A 10,468-nucleotide genomic window follows, 5' to 3' on the forward strand; every position below is an offset into this window, starting at 1 on the left:
AGGGAACATATCTCAACATAATAAAAGCTATTTATGACAAACCCGCAGCCAGCATAATAATCAATGGTGACAAGCTGAAAGCCTTTTCTCTAAAATCTGGAACGAGACATGGATGTCCACTCTTACCATTTCTATTCAATATAGTATTCGAAGTCCCAGCCATAGTCCTTAGACAATAAATAAATAGGATCCAAATTGGAAGAGAAGAGGTAAAATTGTCATTATATGTGGATGACATGATACTATATATAGAAAACCCTAAAGGCCCCACACAAAAACTACTAGAGCTGAAAAAGAATTCAGCAAGGTAGCAGGATACAAGATTAACATACAGAAATCAATGGCATTCCTTTACACTGTACAATGAAATATCAGAAAAGGAAAGTAAAGAAACAATCCCTTTTAAAATTGCATCCAAAAAAATAAAATACTTAGGAATAAATCTAATCAAGGAAGTGAAAGACTTATGTGGAGAACTACAAAACGCTGTCTGAGGAAATTAAAGATGACTTAAAGAAATGGAAAGATATCCCATGCTCTTGCATTGGAAGAATTAATATTGTTAAAATGGCCATACTATCCAGAGCAATCTACAGATTTAATGCCATCCTTATTCAAATTACCCAGGGCATTTTTCACAGAACTAGAACAAATAATCCTAAAAGTTACATGGAATCACAAAAGACCCAGAGTTGCCAAAGCATTACTGCAGAAAAAGAACAAAGCTAGAGGACTAACCCTCCCAGACTTCAAATAATACAACAGAGCTACAGTAATCAAAACAGTGTGGTATTGGCATAAAAACATACATATCAATCAATGAAACAGACTAGAGAGCCCAGAAACAAATCCACAAACTTTTGGTCAAATAATCTTTGACAAAGGAGGCAAGAACATACAATGGAGTAAACACAATCTTTTCAGCAAATGGTGTTGGGAAAACTGGACAGCAGCATGTAAATCAATGAAGCTAGAACACTCCCTTACACCATACACAAAAATAAACTCAAAATGGCTTAAAAGACTTAAACATAAGACAAGACACTATGAACCTCTTAGAAGAAAACACAGGCAAACCATTATCTGACATAAATCTTAGCAATGTTCTCCAAGGGCAATCTACCCAGGCAATAGAAATAAAAGCAAAAATAAACAAATGTGAGCTAACTAAACTTACAAGTTTTTGCACAGCAAAGGAAACCATAAGCAAAACAAAAAGACAACCTACAAAATGGGAGAAAATATTTGCAAAACATGAGACTGACAAGGGCTTAATTTCAAGAATATATAAGCAGCTCATACAACTTAATAAAAAAGAACAAACAACCCAATCCAAAAATGGGCAGAAGACCTAAACAAGCAATTCTCCAGTGAAGACATACACATGGCCAACAGGCACATAAAAAAATGCAGTATTGCTAATTATCAGAGAAATGCAAATCAAAACTACAATGAGGTATCACCTCACATCAGTCAGGATGGCCATCATTCAAAAGTCCACAATGATAAATGCTGGAGAGGGTGTGGATAAAAGGGAACCCTCCTACACTGCTGGTGGGAATGTAGTTCTGTGCAGCCACTGTGGAAAACAGTATGGAGATTCCTCAAAAGACCAAAATAGAGCTACCATACAATCCAGCAATCCCCCTCCTGGGCATATATCCAGAGAAAACTAAAGTTTGAAAAGACACTTGCACCCCAGTGTTCACAGCAGCACTATTTACAACAGCCAAGACATGGAAGCAACCTAAATGTCTACTGACAGATGATTGGATAAAGAAGATGTGGTATATTTATACAATGGAATACTACTCAGCCATAAAAAGGAATAAAATAACGCCACTTGTGGCAACATTGATGAACCTAGAGATCATCACACTAAGTGAAGCAAGCCAGAAAAGAAAAAGAAAAATACCATATAATATCACTCATATGTAGAATCTTAAAAAAAAAAAAAAAAAAAAAGAAGGACAAATGAACTTATTTACAAAACAGAAACAGACTCATAGATATAGAGAACAAACTTGTGGTTACCAGGAGGGGAGGAGGGTGGGAAGGGATAAACTGGGAGTTCGGGATTTGCAGATACGAACTACCACATATAAAATAGATAAACAAGTTCATACTGTACAGCACAGGGAGCTATATTCAATATCTTGTAAATTATGGTGAAAAAGAATATGAAAACAAATATATGTATGCTCCTATTTGACTGCAGTACTGTGCTGTACACCAGAAACTGACACAACATTGTAAACTGACTGTACTTCAATATATAGTCAAAAAAAAAAAAAAGCTAAAGCTCTAAACTGTTCTCAGAAACAATGAACAGTACATATATGTAAATTTAAAAAAAAAAACTGCTCCTCAGAAATTTAAAAAAAAAAAAATGAAGGGCATATGGCCTGGGATGAGAGGTGAAAAAAATACAGTCCAGCTGAAGCAGAGAGGCAGGAGGGAGAGTCAGGGTAGGCAGAAGCTAGCCATCTTTGGATTTGTAGGCCATTTAAAGTACCAAGATCTTTGTCCTAACATCACCAGGAAGCCATTGAAATATTTTAAGCTGTAGGTTGAGTAATAGGATCAATTCTAGGGAAATCAGAGAAAATGAAATCTGGCCTTCCAGTGTCCTTTCCACACTGCAGCCAGTTAAGGGGTGTTTGTAATCACTCACGTAAAAGGTGACAGTAGCCCTGGCCAGTGAGGGTGGTCACAGTGGCAGTGCAGAAAAGTGTCCAGGTGTGATAGACATTTACAAGTTAGTGGTAACAAAGAAATCTAAGGACAGACTGCATTTTCAGTCGAGGAGAGTCATGCTCTCTTTGACAGGAGCGATTAGATGCAGGCTGGCACTGTTTGCTGGGACAGGAAACCCCTTAGGAGAACCAGTGTTTGAAGAGATGGGAAGAGAGGGGAGGGAGGGAGAGGAAAAGAGGGAGAGAGATCGAGGTGGGGTTTGAAGGTGACACACTTGAGGTAACTTGGAGAATTTATCTGCAAAAATACCGAAGTAGAAAGAACAGAAAAGATGCACTGCAATAAGAACTTTACAATTTCCTCATCTGGCCGTTCATACCTCAGACAACAACGCAACCCTTTTAACCCAACTGTTGAAATAAAGAACAGTTCTTGTATTCTTAAAAAAAATGTTGTTAAAAATTACTACCCAAAGAAATCCACAGATTCAGTGTAATTCCTATTAAAATTTTAATGGCATTTTTTCACCCAAACAAAACAAACAATCCTAAAATTGATATGGAACCACAAAAGACCCTCAATAGCCAGTCGATCTTGAAAAAGAATGTACCTCCAAGCACCACACTCCCTTATTACAAACTATATTGCAAAAGTTATAGTCATCAAAACAGTACGTTATTGGCATAAAAACCTACACTTGGTGCAATAGTACAGAATACAGAGCCCACTAAAACACCCCCAAAGATATACAGTTAATTCACAAGTCAAAAAATATACCATGAAGAAAGGACAGTCTCTTCAATAAATGGAAAAATTGGACAGCCATATGCAAAAGAATGAAACTAGACCACTCACAAAAACCCCAAATGGATTAAAGACTTGAAAATAAGAACTGAAATAATAAAACTCCTCGTAGAAAATATAAGCGGTTAACCCCTTGATGTTGGTCTTGGCAATGACTTCTTGGATTTGGCAACAAAAGCAAAAATACACAAGTGGGACTATATCAAACTAAAAAGCTTCTGCACAGTTAAGGAAACCATCATCAAAGTGAAAAAGCAAACTACCAAATGAGGTAAAATATGTGCAAATCTTCTGATAAAAGGTTAATACCCCAAAACTATTAAAAAAAAAAATACAGTTCAACGGCAAAAAACCCAAACAACTTGATTGAAAAATAGGCAGAGGATCTGAGTAGACATTTTTCCAAAGAAGACATACAGCTGGTCAACAGGCACATGGAAAAACACTCACACCATAACTAATCATCAGAGAGATGCAAATCAAAACCACCGTGAGACATCACCTGACACCTGTCAGAATGGCTGGCATAAAAAAAAAAAGTGTTGGGAAGGACGTGGAGAAAATGGAGCCCTTGCACACTGTTGGTGGAAATGTTAATTGGTGCAGCCCCTGTGGAAACTGTGAGGGTTCCCCTCAAACACTTAAAACAGAACCACCATGTGATGCAGCAACTGCACTCCTGGGTATTTACTGAAAGAAAATGAAAGCACTAACTAGAAAAGACGCATGCTCACTGCAGCGTTATGTACAACAGCCAAGATGCGGAAGCAACCTCAGTGTCCACTGATGGACGTAACAGAGAAAGAAAATGTGATACATACACACGTACATACGTGTATATACAACTAAATCACACACGCAGACACAAAATGCCAATGAAATACTGCTCAACCATTAAGAAAAGGAAATTCTGCCACTTGCTACATCAATGGACCTTGAGGGCATTATGCTGAGTGAAGTAAGTCAGACAGAGAAAGACAAATACTGTATGATCTTGCGTGTATGTTGAATCTAAAACAAAACAGGCCTCTTCCTCTGGGCCCCATATTGAACTCGAGTTGGAAGAGGCGAGTCTGGTCTCAAAATGGAGGTAAAACAGCTGCCCAGTTGCCCCCAGCCCAACTCCGGTCATCACTACTGCCAGGGGGAGGGCCACGATCCAAAGGAACCACAGCAGTTGAGAAAACTATTGGTGGCCTGAGCTTTGAAACTACAGATGATAGCTTAAGAGAACATTCTCAGAACTGGGCACTCCTACAGATCGTGTGGCGATGAGACCCCAAACAGAATGGTCCAGGGGCTTTGGTCTTGTGACTGACTCTTGTGCTGAGAGGTGGATGCAGTGATGTGTGCTCGACCTCACAAGGTTGATGCGCATGTGGTGGAGCCAGCAGCTGTTTCTAGAGAGGACTCTGTAAAACCTGCTGACCATTTAACAGTGAGGAAAACTTCTGTTTTAAAGAAGATACAGAAGAATGTAATTTGAGGGACTACATGAGGAGTATGCAAGACTGAAACCACAGAAGTTATGGAAGACAGGCAGAGTGGGAAAGAGGGGATTTGCTTTTGTAACTTTTGATGATCATGATACAGTTGATAAACTTGTTGTTCAGAAATACCACACTATTAATGGGCATAACTGTGAAGTGAAAAAGGCCCTTTCTGAACAAGAAATGTAGTCTGCTAGGTCACAAAGTGGTCATGGAGGTGGATCTGGCAATTTTATGGGTCGTGGAGGAAACTCTGGAGGTGCTGGAGGTCACTCTGGCCATGGTGGGAACTCTGGTGGAAGGGGAGGCTCTGGTGGTGGAGGTGGAGGCAGCAGAGGTGGCTACGGAGGAGGTGATGGTGGATGTAATGGGTTTGGAGGTGGCAGTGGTCCCGGTCAGAGTAGCAGAGGAGGCTATGGTGGTGGTGGACCAGGATGTGGAAGCCAAGGTGGAAGATATAATGGTTACAATGGAGGAGGTTCTGGAGGCGTTGACTATGGTTGTGGTGGGAGCTATAATGCTTCTGGACAACAGCAATCAAATTATGGACCCATGAAGGGGGGCAGTCCTTATGGTGGTGGTTATCAATCCAGTGGTGGAAGTGGTGCATGTGGTAGCAGAAGGTTCTAACAACTCAGCAGAAAAGGGCTACAGCTCTTAGCAGGAAAGCTGCAGGTTGCTTCGTCCCCAGTGCATTAGAGGAACTGTAAAAACCTGCCACAGGAGGAGTAATGATCCACAGTCAGAAGACTTACTGCAGCTTAAACAGGACACCCTTCTTGTTCAGGACTGTCACAGTGTCACAGCCACAGTCTGCAAAAAGTGCAGCTATAGATTGACGCGATGTAGTGTCAGTTAGAGGTACACTCCTGTGGTCGTTTACCTGGTATAGCTTTGTCTTTTCATTACATCAGGTACATTGCCCTATAAATTGTGCTTGTGGTACCAGGAATAAAAAATAAAGGAATTTTTTTTCTAGTTTTTGAAGTGAAAAAAAAAGTGAATGAAGGACCACAAAAGGCAAAATACACTTCTTTCTTATGGGTGAGTTGTATTTCATTAAATATGTATGCTGCAAATTCTTTATCTGTTCATCTGTTGATGTGCATCTAGGGTGCTTCCATATCTTGGCAATTATAAGTAATACTGCTGTTAATAGCAGGGTGTATGTATCTTTTCAAATTAATTCTTGTTTTGTGGTTGGCTTTATTCCTTTGATAACTACATAAGTTTAAAAAGCTAAAGCTCTAAACGTTCTTAGAAACAATGAACAGTACATATATGTAAATTTAAAAAATATGTATAGTATTGTTGCAGGAAAGTGTGTGACAGCTCAGTGTTACAGGTCAGTTGTGACAGCAACCTGGATCCGGCTGAGAGACCAAGCAGCACTAGGAGAGTTGGAGAACTCAGGTTTACTACACCAGCGGGCCCAGAGGTATTAACACTCCGAGCTCTGGACCCCGTCTGTAGGTTCACACAGGCTTTTACAGGCTGCCAGTTTACACTTTGCAACATCATATGCAAATAATAACAAAAGTTGACTAATTAGGAACAAACTTTGTAGAAATCGACCAATCAGGAGTGAGGGAAATAGACCAATCAGGAATGAAGGAAATGGACCAATTAGGAGTAAGGGAAATGGGCCAATCAGGAGTGAGGAAAACAGACCAATCAGGAGGGAGCTCCATACAAATGAAGCACTACAAATGGACCAATCAGGAGTTAGCTCAGGGAACCAATAGAATCTTAAGGGTAAGTTCCACTTTCCTAGAAGTAAGCCATCTCAGAGTTTAAAAAGTGAAATAATGCCGCTGGGCCAGGGAACCGAATGGTGCTGGCAGGAGAGTAATGGCCCTGCCTAGGGATCCTGCTGTCTTTTTCATGGGGCTTCCCACCTCAGTATATTGTGTATATGTATTTACATGCAATATATTGTATATGGGCAGTCAAATTGTAACAATTCTACCCAATCAAACTGAATAAAAAAAGGAAAAAAGGAATTTTTAACTTTCCAATATTTGTGTAGCTCAGTTTTTCCACATTTTAGTACAGAAACTTTAACAAAATGCAGTTTTGAAGGTGTTTCCTTGTGAGTTAACAAGCAAAGATTACAGTTAATTACTATTTTGTATGAATTTTGCTGAAGTTTAACTGTAAAGAAACACCTGCTGAGGGGAATCTATTCTCGTTTCCAAACCATGGAATGAATGGGCTCTGACACGTGGAGATGATAGATATTTGTATGTTTGCAATGTGTCTTTTAGATAATAGAACTGGTATTAAATGAGCATATTTTTTAATTTAACAGCATTAAGATTTACCTTCAAATGAAAAATCTCAAGATTTCTGTTTGGTTTTGTGCATTTTCTTTCAAAATGTAATCACATGGTTTCAGTGCAGGAGCTCTGCTGAGAGACCCGGCTGTGTTTAGAACATCTCCCTTCTATACTCACTTCAGTCACCTGGAAACCGTCTACCTGGGTGTGAAGACTGTCTACTGCACTCTGTTTGAATTCTGGAAGGGGGTAGTGAATGTCTTCCCTTTCCTCCTACCTGAAGAAACATTCTTAAAATCTTTAAGACACAGGACCACAAGCTTGCTGTATCTGAGCAAATAAGTGGCTTTTTTTTTCCTTTTTAAAGCCCAAAAGGCCCACAAATCTTCAGTTGTTTTCCTTGGTTTAATATCTTTCTGATACAAGCTCTCAGACCAAGAGAATAAAAGTTAGGCATTGTTGAACCCTTTAAAAAAAAAAAAGCAAAAAACCCCCAGCTCATTGCTCCAGAGAGCAGATCGGTTGGTGCCAGAGGCAAGAGTAGGGTGTGGCGGTGAGCTAGTGAAAGTGCTCAGTAGGTACCAACTTACAGTCACCAGATGCGGAAGATCTGGGGTGTGATGTACAGCACGGTGACTGCCGTTAATCCTGCACTGCATGTTTTAATATCTACTTGTTTAGCAGCTTTCAAAGTTCTCATCACAAGGAAAAAATTGTGTAACTGCATGGTGATGGATGTTAACTTACTGTAGTGGCCTTGTAATACATACGAGTATCTATTACATCTTTTTAAAAAAAAAAACCACAAAATACTTAAGAATAAAATTAACAAATAGATGAAAGATGTGTATGCTGAAACCACAAAACTTGCTTAAAAACATCTAAATAAACAAGGAAGGCTGGTTCTGCTACACACACGTCTCCTGGCAGAGCAGCCAGACCTGACTTGGGTAAGTAGGTTGCAGAGAACACGTGTGCTCACCTTTACACGTTGTCTACCCATTTTCCCAGCCGTGTACCGATCTATACTCCCGGCAGCAACGCTACACGTAAGAGACCCTATTGACCGACATCCTTCACAACCTTGCAACTGAGATTGTGGTCCGCACACCAGGAGCATCAAACTAGCAACCCGTTAGCCACGCGGCACCCCAGGCCCCCTCCACATCGCCTCCAGGACAAGCCGCAGCTGTGAAAGGTCTTTACGTGGTTCTCCTTAAAGCTTGAGGGGCCCTGCTCTGTCCCCCCCCCCCCCCCGAATGACCAGATTCGGCAGTTTGTGCCACTCGAATGTCAGATGGAGCCTCGTGGTGGTCCTGATTTGCACACCCCTCATTAGTTTGAATATACGTTCCACATACGTTGGCTGTGTTTTTCCTCGGCTGTAAAACGCCTGTTCTGTACCTTTGCCCATTTTCCTACCGCGTTATTACTGACTTAATACTCATTACACACTCTTGATACTGTTAGCTATCTGCTGCATAAACCTGTTTGTAATCAGCCTTTTTGCTATTTTTAAGGTGTTTTCTGGGAAACAGGTGTTGGTTTTAACAGTTAAACCCATACTTTCTTTTTACGTTTAAGAATGCACATCCCAGAGTTTGAACAACGTCCACTTCTAGACAGTCGGCCGGTGAACAGCGCGGCTTTGAACCCCGCAGGCCCGCGTACACACGCGCGTTTCAGCAGCGAACAGTGCACAGGTCACTCCACGCGGCCCACGGTTGGTTAAAGCCGCGGATTCGGAGGAACGGGGGATGCAGACTTACGTGGGTTGACCCTCTCCCCCTGTGTTCAAGGGTCAACTGTATTTTCCACTGAGCGTTTTGACCTTTATATCACTTTTCCACCCCGAATGTATGTGTGTGTGTAACGTGAAGACCTAATTTTTCTCCCACGGGTTTGCCTTTTGCTCACCCCAACCCCCTGCCAATTCACAAAAATCACTCTGGGGTAAGTGACCCAAGATCTCCCCGTCACCAGTGCGCCCAGGGACACGAGCACCCCGTGACTCGCAGCGTCCGGCAGCGCTGAGGGCCAGGACCCCTTCCTGCAGCAAAGGCGGCTGTCGCGGCGCCCGGACGGGCCCTCCTGCCTCCCGCCGGTTCCCGGACGCCGCCAGGCCCGCCCCAGGCCCCTTCCTCCCGGCAGGCAGCCAGGAGACGCCGGCCTCTGGTCCCCTCCCTGAGAACGCACTGCCCGCAGCAGCGCGCACGGGGCTCCGCAATCGTCCTCATCAGCCCCTCCCTCTGAAACCTCCGCCCGGCACGCGCGTCACCCCTTACCTGGCGTTTCCGCGCGCCCCCTGCCCAGACTGCACCTCCTTCCTCACTCGGCTCCTCTTTACTGAAGGTCTCTTCTTGGGTGTCTCCAGGGCTCGACCTCAGCCGGTTTAAACCTGCTCTCACGACCTCCCCGCTCCCTCCCCGACACCCTCTGAGCACGCACCGCCACGGCGGCGTGAATCACACGCACCTGTTCGCTGCATCCAACCCGCGAGCACGCACCGCTGACTCCACCTTCTCAGTCTCCCTTCTGACCACCTACCTCCGTTTCTCTTCCCTCCACCCTGGACTCGGCCTTCCGCGCCTCTCGTTGGGCTTCCCGCGAGGGAGGTCCTCCTGCACGCGCCCCGCCCTGACCTCTCCCCACACGCAGGCCAGAGCCATCTTTTCAAAATGCATCGCATCTCCCTCGTCCTTGAAACGCTCCCGTGACCCACAAAGACCCAGGCTCACAGCACACCCCTCCCCTCTGCTCTGCCCTCCTGGTAACACCCCCTCAAGCCTAATTCACCAGGCCTCCCCCACCCCATTTCTGTACCGCAGTTCCGGCTGAGTGAAGGCTCCCCTTCTGGTGCAACACCCCCTCCGAGAAGCCACTCCTGACCTCCGACCTCCCTGAAGAGGCCAAATCCCCCAGCACGAGGTTCAACGGTAACAAGAGCTTCTCTCTCTTGCTGGGTTCGCCTCAGCTGTGACTTTCCATTTGGTGATGCTTTACGGTCTGCTGCCCAAGACCCCACCCCAACTGGTCTGTGGGCTCCAGGGAACCAGGGTTCCTTTTTCCCACCACCGTACCTCCCGTGACCAGCTGTGTCTGGTACCCGGTAGGTACGAGTAGATTCTTATTTAAAGAAGTAATGAACTATGAACCACTGAAAGCTTTTCCTAGAAGCATCTCCATCTGTTTTCACCC

At 43.4% G+C, this 10,468-nt stretch overlaps 1 long non-coding RNA gene and 1 pseudogene across 1 annotated transcript in view; one reads left to right on the top strand and one right to left on the bottom strand.

Annotated features, from left to right (window-relative positions):
• The window catches only part of LOC106729196, a 34,928-nt gene extending 25,202 nt beyond the window's left edge, over window positions 1–9,726 (bottom strand). Inside the window, exon 1 of the long non-coding RNA XR_004316332.1 lies at window positions 9,556–9,726. This is a non-coding gene — a long non-coding RNA (uncharacterized LOC106729196). The remainder of the gene's footprint in view (window positions 1–9,555) is intronic.
• LOC102518267 lies at window positions 4,586–5,732 on the top strand (annotated as a pseudogene).
• Window positions 9,727–10,468: the final 742 nt, after the last annotated feature.

The sequence above is a fragment of the Camelus ferus genome, chromosome 31, assembly GCF_009834535.1.
Source record: "Camelus ferus isolate YT-003-E chromosome 31, BCGSAC_Cfer_1.0, whole genome shotgun sequence".
Classification (NCBI taxonomy): domain Eukaryota; kingdom Metazoa; phylum Chordata; class Mammalia; order Artiodactyla; family Camelidae; genus Camelus; species Camelus ferus.